Source organism: Zea mays, chromosome 4, assembly GCF_902167145.1.
Source record: "Zea mays cultivar B73 chromosome 4, Zm-B73-REFERENCE-NAM-5.0, whole genome shotgun sequence".
In the NCBI taxonomy this organism is placed as follows: Eukaryota; Viridiplantae; Streptophyta; class Magnoliopsida; order Poales; family Poaceae; genus Zea; species Zea mays.
Window position 1 is genome coordinate 182772911 of NC_050099.1, and position 13619 is coordinate 182786529.

At 51.2% G+C, this 13619-nt stretch overlaps 1 pseudogene; it reads left to right on the forward strand.

Moving 5' to 3' along the window:
* Positions 1 to 13410, forward strand: part of LOC103655737 (uncharacterized) — a 36668-nt pseudogene extending 23258 nt beyond the window's left edge.
* The last annotated feature ends 209 nt before the right edge of the window (positions 13411 to 13619 follow it).

Below are 13619 nucleotides of genomic sequence, written 5' to 3' on the forward strand. Positions count from 1 at the left end.
TACTCCCTCCTATGCTCAGATAGGCGACAGGTCCGAAGAGGTCCATATGCAGCAGCTCCAGGGGTCTTGAAGTGGTCATCACGTTCTTGCTGTGATGCGCTCCTCCCACTTGTTTACCTGCTTGACAAGCTGCACAAGGTCTATCTTTTTCGAAATGCACATTAGTCAAACCTATCACGTGTTCTCCCTTTAGAAGCTTGTGAAGGTTCTTCATCCCCACATGTGCTAAGCGGCGATGCCACAGCCAGCCCATGCTAGTCTTAGCTATTAAGCATGCATCTAGACCGGCCTCTTCTTTTGCAAAATCAACTAAATAAAGTTTGCCGTCTAATACACCCTTAAAAGCTAGTGAACCATCACTTCTTCTAAAGACAGACACATCTACATTTGTAAATAGACAGTTATACCCCATATGACATAATTGACTAACAGATAGCAAATTATATCCAAGACTCTCTACTAAAAATACATTAGAGATAGAATGCTCATTAGAAATCGCAATTTTACCTAACCCTTTTACCTTGCCTTGATTCCCATCACCGAATATAATTGAATCTTGGGAATCCTTATTCTTGACGTAGGAGGTGAACATCTTCTTCTCCCCCGTCATATGGTTTGTGCATCCGCTATCAATAATCCAGCTTGAACCCCCGGATGCATAAACCTGCAAGGCAAATTTAGGCTTGGGACTTAGGTACCCAACTCATGTTGGGTCCTACAAGGTTAGCACAAATATTTTTAGGAACCCAAATGCAAGTTTTATCTCCCTTGCATCTTGCCCCTAACTTCCTAGCAACAATTTTCTTATCCTTTCTACAAATAGCAAAGGAAGCATTTAGAGCACAATAAATTTCGGAAGGTTCATTCACTACTTTCCTAGGAGCATTATGAACTACATTTCTCCTAGGCATTTGGTGAACAACATTTCTTCTAAACACATTTCTACCATGCATAACATGAGAACTAGAAGCAGTCATAGCATAAGAGTCATAAGCATGTGAATCAAAAACATCATTACTTCTAAAAGCATTTCTAGAGTATCTCCTATCATAGTACATGAAAGCATGATTCTTCTTAACACTATTAGCCATAGGAGCCTTCCCTTTCTCCTTGGTGGAGATAGGAGTCTTATGGCTTGTTAAGTTCTTGGCTTCTCTCTTGAAGCCAAGACCATCCTTAATTGAGGGGTGTCTACCCACTGTGTAGGCATCCCTTGCAAATTTTATTTTATCAACTTCACTCTTGCTAGTCTTAAGTTGAGCATTAAGACTAGCCACTTCATCATTTAGTTTTGAAATTGAAACTAAGTGTTCACTACAAGCATTAACATCAAAATCCTTACACCTAGTGCAAATTGTAATATTTTCAACATACGAGTTACTTGCTACTTCTAGTTTAGCAGTTAAATCGTTAATTTCACCTTTTAAAGAAGAAATGGTTTCATTACAAGTAGAAAGTTCACAAGAAAGTATTCCATTTCTTTTAACTTCTAGAGCAAGTGAATTTTGTGCACTAACAAATTTATCATGTTCTTCATATAAGAGGTCTTCTTGTTTCTCTAAGGTTCTATCCTTTTCATTTAAGGCATCGATCAACTCATTAATCTTAGCTATCTTAGTTCTATCCAATCCCTTGAATAAACTAGAGTAATCAATTTCATCCTCACTAGATTCATCATCACTAGAAGAATCATAAGTATTAGCATTACGAGTGATTACCTTCTTTTCCCTTGCCATGAGGCAAGTGTGATGCTCGTTGGGGAAGAGAGCCGATTTGTTGAAGGCAGTGGCGGCGAGTCCTTCGTCGTCGGAGTCGGACGAAGAGCAATCCGAATCCCACTCCTTTCCAAGGTGTGCTTCGCCTTTGGCCTTCTTGTAAGCCTTCTTGTTCTCTCTCTTCCCATTTTTCCCTTGCTCCTGGTCACTATCATTTTCGGGACAGTTAGCAATAAAATGACCAAGCTTACCGCATTTGAAGCATGATCGCTTTCCCTTGGTCTTGGCCTTGCTTGGCTGTCCCTTTCGACCTTTTAGCGTCGTCTTGAATCTCTTGATGATGAGAGCCATCTCTTCATCATTGAGCCCGGCCGCCTCAACTTGCGCCACCTTGCTAGGAAGCGACTCCTTGCTCCTCGTTGCCTTTAGAGCAATGGGTTGAGGCTCATGGAGTGGACCGTTCAATGCGTCGTCGACGTATCTTGCCTCCTTGATCATCATCCGCCCGCTCACGAATTTTCCAAGTACTTCCTCGGGCGTCATCATCGTGTACCTGGGATTCTCACGAATATTGTTCACGAGATGAGGATCAAGAATGGTAAAGGACCTGAGCATTAGGCGGACGACGTCGTGATCCGTCCAACGTGTGCTTCCGTAGCTCCTTATTTTGTTGATAAGAGTCTTGAGCCGGTTGTAAGTTTGAGTTGGCTCCTCTCCCCTTATCATGGCGAATCGTCCAAGCTCGCCCTCCACCAACTCCATCTTGGTGAGCATGGTGATGTCGTTCCCCTCGTGAGAGATCTTGAGGGTGTCCCATATCTGCTTGGCATTGTCCAAGCCACTCACCTTATTGTACTCTTCCCTGCACAAAGACGCTAAGAGAACAGTAGTAGCTTGTGCATTTCTATGAATTTGTTCATTTATAAGCATAGGGCTATCCGAGCTATCAAATTTCATTCCATTCTCCACAATCTCCCATATGCTTGGATGGAGAGAGAATAAGTGACTACGCATTTTGTGACTCCAAAATCCGTAGTCCTCCCCATCGAAGTGTGGAGGTTTGCCAAGAGGAATGGAAAGCAAATGCGAATTCGAACTATGTTGAATACGAGAATAATCAAATGAAAAGTTCGAATTGACCGTCTTTTTGTAGTCGTTGTCATCATCCTTTTGGGAAGAAGTAGACTCATCACTATCGTCGTAGTAGATGATCTCCTTGATACGCCTTGTCTTCTTCTTCTTCCCTTCCTTCCGTCTATGCCCCGAGCCGGAGTCGGTAGGCTTGTCGTCCTTCGGCTCGTTGACGAAGGATTCCTTCTCTTTGTCGTTGATCACGATTCCCTTCCCCTTAGGATCCATCTCTTCGGGCGGTAAGTCCCTTTGTGAAGAGAACGGCTCTGATACCAATTGAGAGCACCTAGAGGGGGGGGTGAATAGGTGATCCTGTAGAAACTTAACTTATAGCCACAAAAACTTGTTAGAGGTTAGCACAATAATTGCCAAGTGGCTAAAGAGAAGATCTTGCACAATAAGACAATCACAGAGAATTCAACACAGAGGAGACACGGTGATTTATCCCGTGGTTCGGCCAAGTACAAAACTTGCCTACTCCACGTTGTGGCGTCCCAACGGACGAGGGTTGCAATCAACCCCTCTCAAGCGGTCCAAGGACCCACTTGAATACCACAGTATTTTGCCTTGCTTATCTTTATCCCACTTGCGAGGAATCTCCACAAATTGGAGTCTCTCGCCCTTACACTTAAGATTCACAAAGAAGCACGGAGTAAGGGAGGGAAGCAACACACACAAATCCACAGCAAAACGCGCACACACACGGCCAAGATTCGAGCTTAAAGACTATCTCACAGTTTCTCACAAGAACAGAGCTCGAATCACTTAGAATCACAAACGGATGCGCAAAGACTGAGTGTGGATGATCAAGAATGCTCAAGAGTTGCTTGGTATTCTCCTCCATGCGCCTAGGGGTCCCTTTTATAGCCCCAAGGCAGCTAGGAGCCGTTGAGAACAAATCTGGAAGGCCATCTTTGCCTTCTGTCGTCGGGCGCACCGGACAGTCCGGTACACACCGGACACTGTCCGGTGCCCGATTCCTTTCCTTAAATGGCGAAGCCGACCGTTGCAGATGCGGGAGCCGTTGGCGCACCGGACATGTCCGGTGCACACCGGACAGTCCGGTGCACACCGGACAGTCCGGTGCCCCCTCCCGACCGTTGGCTCGGCCACGTGTCCCGCGCGGATCGCGCGGCCGACCGTTGGCCCTGGCCGACCGTTGGCTCACCGGACAGTCCGGTGCACACCAGACAGTCCGGTGAATTTTAGCCGTACGCCGTCAGCAAATTCCCGAGAGCGGCCTCTTCGGCCGAGATAGCCTGGCGCACCGGACACTGTCCGGTGCACCACCGGACAGTCCGGTGCCCCAGACCGAGACAGCCTCTTGGCTATACACAGCCAACTTTCTTCTCTTCTTCTTCTTCCTGTTTCTAATACTTAGACAAGTATATTAGTACACAAAACCAATGTACTAAGACTTAGAAACATACCTTTGCTCTAGATTTTCACTTTGTTCATCCATGGGTATTGATTCACCTTTAAGCACTTGTGTTGACACTCAATCACCAAAATACTTAGAAATGGCCCAAGGGCACATTTCCCTTTCAAGACCTCCCGGCGCTCTTGCTTGCGATGCCGAGCCGAGGCATTCGCCGCATGCCCTCCATAGATCATGAAGCAGTCGCGGACCTCGGGGAACTCTCCTGCTTGGTGATCTTCGTTCTTGTCGTCGTCGCGGGCCCTGCCACCCTCGGCGGGTGGCCCGGCCCTGTGGAAGTGACGCCGAAGCATAACGCACTCCTCGAGGGTGTGCTTGACGGGCCCCTGATGGTAGGGGCACGGCTCCTTGAGCATCTTGTCGAAGAGGTTTGCACCTCCGGGGGGCTTCCGAGGGTTCTTGTGCTCGGCGGCGGCGACAAGGTCCGCGTCAGCAGCGTCGCGTTTTGATTGCGACTTCTTCTTGCCTTTCTTCTTGGCGCCGCGCGGAGCAGACGCCTCAGGAGCCTCTTCCGATGGGCGGCCCTGGGGCTGCTTGTCCTTTCGGAAGATAGCCTCGACCGCCTCCTGGCCAGAGGCGAACTTGGTGGCGATGTCCATCAGCTCGCTCGCCCTGGTGGGGGTCTTGCGACCCAGCTTGCTCACCAGGTCGCGGCAAGTGGTGCCGGCGAGGAACGCGCCGATGACATCCGAGTCGGTGATGTTGGGCAGCTCGGTGCGCTGCTTCGAGAATTGCCGGATGTAGTCCCGGAGCGACTCCCCCGGCTGTTGCCGGCAGCTTCGAAGGTCCCAGGAATTCCCGGGGCGCACGTATGTGCCCTGGAAATTGCCAGCGAAGGCTTGGACCAAGTCGTCCCAGTTGGAGATCTGCCCCGGAGGCAGGTGCTCCAACCAGGCGCGAGCAGTGTCGGAGAGGAACAGGGGGAGGTTACGGATGATGAGGTTGTCGTCGTCCGTCCCACCCAGTTGGCAGGCAAGGCGGTAGTCCGCGAGCCACAGTTCCAGTCTCGTTTCCCCCGAGTACTTCGTGATAGTAGTCGGGGGTCGGAACCGGGTCGGGAATGGCGCCCGTCGGATGGCCCGACTGAAGGTCTGCGGACCGGGTGGTTCGCGCGAGGGACTCCGATCCTCCCCGCTGTCGTAGCGCCCCCCACGCCTGGGGTGGTAGCCTCGGCGCACCCTTTCGTCGAGGTGGGCCCGACGGTCGCGTCGATGGTGCTCGTTGCCGAGGTGGCCCGGGGCCGCAGGCGCGGTGTTGCGCGTGCGCCCGGTGTAGACCGAGGCTTCCCGCATGAATCAGGAAGTCGCGGCATGAGGTTCCGAGGGATATCCTTGCCTTCGGGAGGCAGTGCTCTCGGCCCGTCGGGCCGCAGCGCCTTCCAGGAGATTCTTGAGCTCTCCCTGGATTCGCCGACCCTCGGTGGTTGATGGCTCCGGCATCGCGCGGAGGAGCATCGCTGCGGCTGCCAGGTTCTGACCAACCCCGCTGGATGCGGGCGGCGGCCTGAGCCTGACATCGTTGGCGACGCGGTGCTGGAGACCTTGGGGCAGGTGACGTATTTCTCCGGCCAGGGGTTGGCCCGCCCATACCTGCCCGACGTCCCGACGGATCGGCTCAAGCGCTCCTGTTCCCTCGTTGAGCCTGGCCTGCGCCTCGCGGACTTGCTCGAGTTGTGGGTCGTAACCCCCCGCCGGAGCGGGGACCACAGCTAGCTCCCGTGGGATGTCGGCACGAGGCACCGGCCTAGGAAGATCACCGTCCTCCGGCATGCCGAGATGGTTGCCTTCGGAGGGATCCCCTAGCTCGATGTGGAAACATTCGCGGCTTGGGCCGCAGCTCTCGTCGCCAAGGCTGCGGCTTCCGTCGGAACAGTCGGATAGGCAGTAGTCACATGCGGTCATGAAGTCCCGCATGGCACTGGGGTTGCCAAGTCCGGAGAAATCCCAACAGATGCTGGGATCGTCATCTTCCTCGGACCCAGAGGGCCCGTAGGTCGAGACGTCTGTCAGCCGGTCCCAAGGCGACCGCATACGAAACCCCAGTGGGGTTGCACTCGCCTCAATGAGAGCGCTCACCAAAACGAGGTCGTTTGGCGGGTTGAGGCCGAGTCGAAATGACGTAAGATGGGAGTTAGTCGGTACCTTTTGGTCGACGAGGAGCGACGTAGTCACATCGGGGACTGGTTGCACCGTCATCTCAGGTACGAGGGCGACGTCCTGCAGGCTTTCCGCGAGCGCGCCGGCGTCGTCTTCTTGCTCGGGGTCAGCGTGTCGCGGGGGGACGGCGCTTGCCTTCGTCTTGAATGCGAGGTCGACGTCCGGCGTGCCTTCTGTCGGGGCGTCGGGGGCGTCGATTCGCTCGACGGCCAACGAAGCGCGGCCTCTCGCTTGGCCTTGATGGCCCCGCCTCCTCCTCCGTTGGCGAGGGAGAGAACGGAGCGAGCTCGAATGTTGCTCTTCCACCACGCGGGGAAGATGTCGTCGATTCCGCCGCCGGCGGGCGGGTTGTTGGCCGCCATTGTCGTTGTCGCGCGGCGGTGGAAGAAGCATCATGTCGTAGCTGCCGTCGAAGGACATGAACTCAAGAGTCCCGAAACGAAGCACCGTCCCGGGCCGGAGAGGTTGCTGGAGACTGCCCATCTAGAGCTTGACGGGGAGCTGTTCGTCAGCACGCAGCAGGCCCCTACCTGGCGCGCCAACTGTCGGCGTTTCGAGACAGGGGGGTCCCAAAGCCGACGAGTGAGTGTGCTGCGTGCCCCAGCCCAGATGGGTCGAGCGCGTGGGCGAGCGCGAAGGGGGGAGAGGCGAGGTGGCCGGAGCCGAGCATGAGAGAGGTGGAAGTCCCGCGGCCTTCGTGTTCGTCCCGCGCCCAGGTCGGGTGCGCTTGCAGTAGGGGGGTTACAAGCGTCCACGCGGGTGAGGGAAGCGAGCGGCCCCAAGAGAGCGCTTGTCCCGTCCTCGGTCCCGCGCGGCCAACCTTCTCTAAGAAGGCCCTGGTCCTCCCTTTTATAGTCGTAAGGAGAGGATCCAGGTGTACAATGGGGGGTGTAGCAGAGTGCTACGTGTCTAGCGGAGAGAGAGCTAGCGCCCTAGGTACATGCCAATGTGGCAGCCGGAGAGGTCTTGGCACCTTGCTGGCGTGATGTCGTGGCTGTCGGAGGTGCGTCGGAGCCTGGCGGAGGGACAGCTGTTGGAGCGGTCGAGTCCTTGCTGACGTCGCCCTGCTTCCGTAAGAGAGCTGGGGGCCGCCGTCGTCACAGAGCTTGTGGAGCGCCATCATTGCCCATCCGGCGGAGCTGGCCGGATGGGACGCCGGTCTTGTTCTCCGTGACCCGAGTCGATTCGGGGTAGGACGATGATGGCGCTTCCTGTTGACGTGGCGGGTCTGTGCCCTAGGCAGGGTGACGTGGGGGCTCCTCCGAAGCCGAGGTTGAGTCTGTCTTCTGTTGCCGAGGCCGAGTTCGAGCCATGGGGTCGGGCGAGGCGGAGGTCGTTCGGCCGAGGCCAGGGCGGAGTCCGAGCCCTGGGGTCGGGCGAGGCGGAGTTTCATCGTCTCCCGGGTCTTAACCCGAGTCCGAGCCCTGGGGTCGGGCGAGGCGGAGGTCGTTCGGCCGAGGCCAGGGCGGAGTCCGAGCCCTGGGGTCGGGCGAGGCGGAGTTTCGTCGTCTTCCGGGTCTTAGCCCGAGTCCGAGCCCTGGGGTCGGGCGGAGCGGAGTTTCGTCGTCTCCCGGGTCTTAGCCCGAGTCCGAGCCCTGGGGTCGGGCGGAGCGGAGTTCGCCGTCTTCCGGGTCTTAGCCCGAGTCCGAGCCCTGGGGTCGGGCGGAGCGGAGTTCGCCGTCTTCCGGGTCTTAGCCCGAGTCCGAGCCCTGGGGTCGGGCGGAGCGGAGTTCGCCGTCTTCCGGGTCTTAGCCCGAGTCCGAGCCCTGGGGTCGGGCGGAGCGGAGTTCGCCGTCTTCCGGGTCTTGGCCCGAGTCCGAGCCCTGGGGTCGGGCGGAGCGGAGCTCGCCGTCTTCCGGGTCTTAGCCCGAGTCCGAGCCCTGGGGTCGGGCGGAGCGGAGTTCGCCGTGGCGCCTTTGGCAAGGCCTGACTGTCTGTCAGACTCACTCTGTCGAGTGGCACCGCAGTCGGAGTGGCGCAGGCGGCGCTGTCCTTCTGTCAGACTGGTCAGTGGAGCGGTGGAGTGACGGCGGTCACGTCGGCTCTGCCGGGGGGGCGCGTGTCAGGATAAAGGTGTCAGGCCACCTTTGCGTTAAATGCTCCTGCAACTCGGTCAGTCGGTGTGGCGATTTAGTCAGGGTTGCTTCTGAGCGAAGCCAAGGCCTCGGGCGAGCCGGTGATGTGTCCACCGTAAAAAGGGGGGCCTCGGGCGAGACGGAAGTCTCTCGAGGTCGGCTGCCCTTGGCCGAGGCTAGGCTCGGGTGAAGCGTGATCGAGTCACTCGTGTGGACTGATCCCTGACTTAATCGTACCCATCAGGCCTTTGCAGCTTTATGCTGATGGGGGTTACCAGCTGAGAATTAGGCGTCTTGAGGGTACCCCTAATTATGGTCCCCGACAAGTTCCATAATGGATCATGACCAGAGACCTTGATACCAGCATCCGACGAGTAGCACAGTCCTGTGTGCGCATTCACAGGAGCTCTCAGTTTCGCTGCGGCACCATAAGTCATTAATCGTGACACCATTACCAAACTGGCACCAATAACGAATCTTACGTAGCAAAAATAGATTGTGCCAAGATAACGCATTGATATAGTCTCATAATGGATTACAACTATTATCCGTGATACCAGCGCGTGCCAAGCAGCGCATCCATGTGTCGATCGTCCACATGAGGCCCTCGGTTTCGTCGTAGCACCATCGGTTTTAGTTATAACGCCATTACCAGACGTAACCAATAAGAAATCTCACGCGACACAAATAGACTGAGTAAGGGTGACAATATACAAAGAGATACTCCACCTGTAAGAATGGTTACAAGTAGAGAGCCAATAGATCATGGCCCGATGAAATGAACAAGGCATGGCCATAACCTAAACTTGTTGAAAGGAGTATGAAGGGAGACTGTTAATTCAGCCCCAAACATATTTCTATGCCCATCATAGGGATTACAAGGTCAAGGATTAGTATCTGACTAGATGCAGAGTAAAAATAATCATGAGAATAAGTTGGTATGCCTTCGATAGAAATGAGGAAATCAAAGGCATCAAATTCAAGAAAATGATTGGACATGTCTTTCCTAGGTTAGGTTGATAAAACAACATGGCGATTCTTAAGAACATGCAAACTAGATAAGGGACATCAGCTTGCACCAACCAAACAAGGATATGGTTTAGGATGGAGACATGACTCGAGATTCTTGTTTCACGTCCAGGTACACTTTAGGTCCAACAAAGAAATTATCTAGGCATTTATTTGTATGTGTTTGGTCATGTAGTGGTGATGGACAATTCAACTTTGGGTCATGGTTCACTAAATAAGAACACGACCTATTTTTGGGTTTAGACAAATAGGTCACAAACATTCTATCTGCACTTCAAGCACAAGAGCAAACACCATATAAGACCTTAACAGGTTACCTAAAGAATGGAGGACAACTATTTCATCGAAGTTCATAATACAACATTACACCATATTTTCTACAATCACTGGTTACTGGAATAAAGATGAGAGAAGCATTTTGGGTGTATAGGTGACAAACATGATGCAACAATCAGGATGCATGCTCGTCCTATTCGTCCTCACTGATTTTGCCAACACAATGTGGCAATAGCGTTCTATATCGGTGGCATACTTACGACTCTCACGGTATTTTGCTAGTCGTCAACTACACATGCGTTTTCGAGGTTAGTGTACCTGCAAAAAAAATCCATCACAACCCATTTTCTCAATGATGCAAGTCACACATGACAGTTTATACTCCATATATTGCTATATGGAGGTCAGCTCATCATTAAGCGCCGAGCCACGCATAGGCGCCGTTGCCACACTTTAACCATAGGGCAACTCATTATGGTAACTCACCTTCTTACCTGAGCGTAGGTGCATCGTTATAAGTACATTACACTTCTCAGTATTCCCATGTTTGTATACCCATACACATCCATGGGGTACCGAATTCCCAGAAAAGTAATTACTCCATATCGCAGCCTTCATATATACATATGTAAAACATGTATATAATCAAGCGCCATAAGTAAGCACTTCCCTAGACCGACATTTGTTCGGTCATGCTCTCATATCTCACCTTACCTTGAGCGTCGATCCATTCAAAACTGAATGGCCTCAAAAATAACAATACACATGTATGCAATACCCACCCGGTTGTGGGTTAGTGGTTTTGAACTAAGCCACCTGATAGTTCTTAACTTAGGGCTTAATAGAGGATGTCGCTAGCATTATAGTTATTCAAAACTGTTTTTTTTTCAAAACCAAACAATGTGTTTAGTTGAAAATAGGCTTTCTAAAACCAAAACTTTTGTTTTGAAAATACGTATGTGATCGTATAAACTTAATACTGCTCCGATACCAGCTGTGGCAGAACCTCCCAAGTTATTGGGCCCACATGCACCTGTCCTTGTCTCAAAGACCTCAGACAGCCATGCATGTGCACTAAATAACTTAACAGGATCCGTCCGATTGCCCCAAGGACATCGGATAAACCACTTACAACCAGGATCACAAGATTAAGTAACACCAATCACACACACAACATTTTTGCAGCGGAAATCTTATTACCAAATTTTACAGGTTACAAAAATTTTACATTATTTTATCGGAGTGATTACAAAAGTATAAGTTTGAAATATATGCTAGCTCAAGTGACCATCCTCAGTAAGAAGTATAGAAGGGCTACTTAGACTAATAAGAAGGTCGAGCCCACCGGCACGTAACACCATCATCAGCAGCAGAAAACTATGACCTGAAAAACAACAGGGGATAAAACCCTGAGTATGGAATTACTCAGCAAGACTTACCCGACTAAAGAAAAGACTCTCAAGGATATGCTGGTTAAGTAGGAATCAAGGAAAATGCTTTAGCAAGAATCAACTTAGATACTTTTGCAGAAATAGCTTACTAAAGTGAGTCCTTACTTTCAATATTTTAACGCCAGATTAAATATTAATATACTCTGGTAGCATCTAGTCTAATTTCACCATCTCATCAATACAACATCATTTTTATTCATAATGTTTACATCCTGACTTAGGTTGCAGGGCAGCGATCAAGTCTCCACTCTCCGGGGATATAACGGCGATCCGAATCGATTTACTCAGCTGAGGATCTCTAACCACACGACATATGTAGCACTTAACCCTTGCATATGTCAACCATTCCCACGGATCCTCCACTGCATGAACAGGTCCGCGCCACCCGAGAGCACACCACCCTTTTTAGGCGGTCCTTTGCCAGGAGGGTACGTGCCACTCTCGCCATCTCTCCACTCCCAGTGCGCGATTGTCTTTTCATGTATGGAATAGCCGGGTTCAAGCTTACCCTGTCCCATTTCCAGGGCATGTGGCCAGTTAAGATAGTCCTTGATCATACAGGCCTACATACGCATCCAATCCTTAATTAACCTGGGTGGAGCATCACCTGTTCCTAACCCAAGTCCCGATTTAAGTACTTCCATCCTTAGGATTGTTTGTATTCCTTAGGATGAAAAGAGCATTATAGGGAACTTTGCAGTAAGATCCCACCACGCTCCCAATGAAAAATATTCTTGCAGGTAGAAGCCATCTTTCCTCAGGATAACCCCTGAGCTAGGCCTTAATGCAAAAGACAACCTCTATCCACAAGATCTGAGCAGGGCTAAGCATTTTTGTAAATCATATTTTGATACTTCACTAGAAGTATCTATAAAGGTATGGATATCAAGGAAGGCAATGCATCAAAGGGTTTCCAAGCAACTCCTATAAACCTAATGCACATTTCACTAGACTTAAAGTGTGCAAAAATTATTTAAAAACACAAGGAAGGGGTTGCATGCACCGGGGCTTGCCTAAAATAAACACTAGGTTAGTGTTTGTTAGATGACGTCCGCTTGACGAGTATCCCTCGACCGAACATTCGCTTGATTTAACCATCTTCAGGTTTGTCCATCAGCATCATCCTGCGGATTAGCTCGCGCTTGGGGTCGACTTGGCTCATCTTCCGCATCACGCAGTCAACCAACGAACCTAAATGATTTGCATAATGCACATGAATGCATATAGGCAGGAATAGCACAAATCTAAATAGTGCTACGCGATAGCGAATTAAACACCTAGCGACGATGTGTTGCACTATTTTATCCGGAAACACTAGTTATTAACGTACGACTGAGCGTAATAATTACGCTTCTCTAGATTAATCGAATCGAACGCAAACATCACTAACAACAAACTATACACATAAAATACAATTAGCCTAATCACAACTTATCAGTTAATTAATTAAATTCTGAACTAATCCCTTGCTTTATAAATTATACTTCATGTTTATAAGTGATTAAAATATTTCATCATCACATAGGCCTATTAATATTCTACTCGGTACACTAATCCAGCTAATTGACCGAAATAGCGAAATAATTCGCTATAACTGAACCTGGCTCGATAATCGCAAGAACTGCGAAGTCGACGAGAGTTTCGTGACTCACGCAATTTATCGAGCACCTAATGAGCATCGCACTAACACATTAATTTATTTAACGTTCGAACTATTCTAAACACTTCATCAGCTTACCGTTTCAACAGCTGACACGAATCCGCGAGATCGGTAGCGATTTTCCGATCCAGGCAATTTGTCGAGCGCTTGGGAATATCGCGCTGCTAATTCCGTCTTCACCCGATTCTTGAGATTTCTTGCTGACGCGCGGAACGACAACGGCTTTCAGCTGACGTCGGGAGCGAGCTGGTGAGGTGGGGTTTGAGCAAAGGATGACGTGTTTGACGACTCGACGGCAAACGACGCGACGACGAGTTGATCAAACAAAAACTCCACGACACCGACCGACACATGGGTTAGAGAATGGCGGCTGGCAAAATCCGAGCTGGCAAACGCACGGCAGGGAGAAAGAGGAGCAGGGTTGGCTGGAGTCTGGCGCGGCGCTGGAGGGCGACTCAGACGCGCGACACAGGGGCTAGAGCACCGCTGGCCATGGGAGCAGGAAGCGCGCGGAGCTGGGTCCGAGCACCAGGGAGCTGCTCGCGGCAGAAAGAAACAGAGGGACGGCGCTAGGGCGAGCTCGGCCATGGGCTGGAGCAGCGACTACCATGGCCGGGAAAGCAGCAGGCGCGACAGAGAGCTCCGGTGAGCTGGAGGAGACCGCGGTCATGGAGAGGCGATGTCGTGG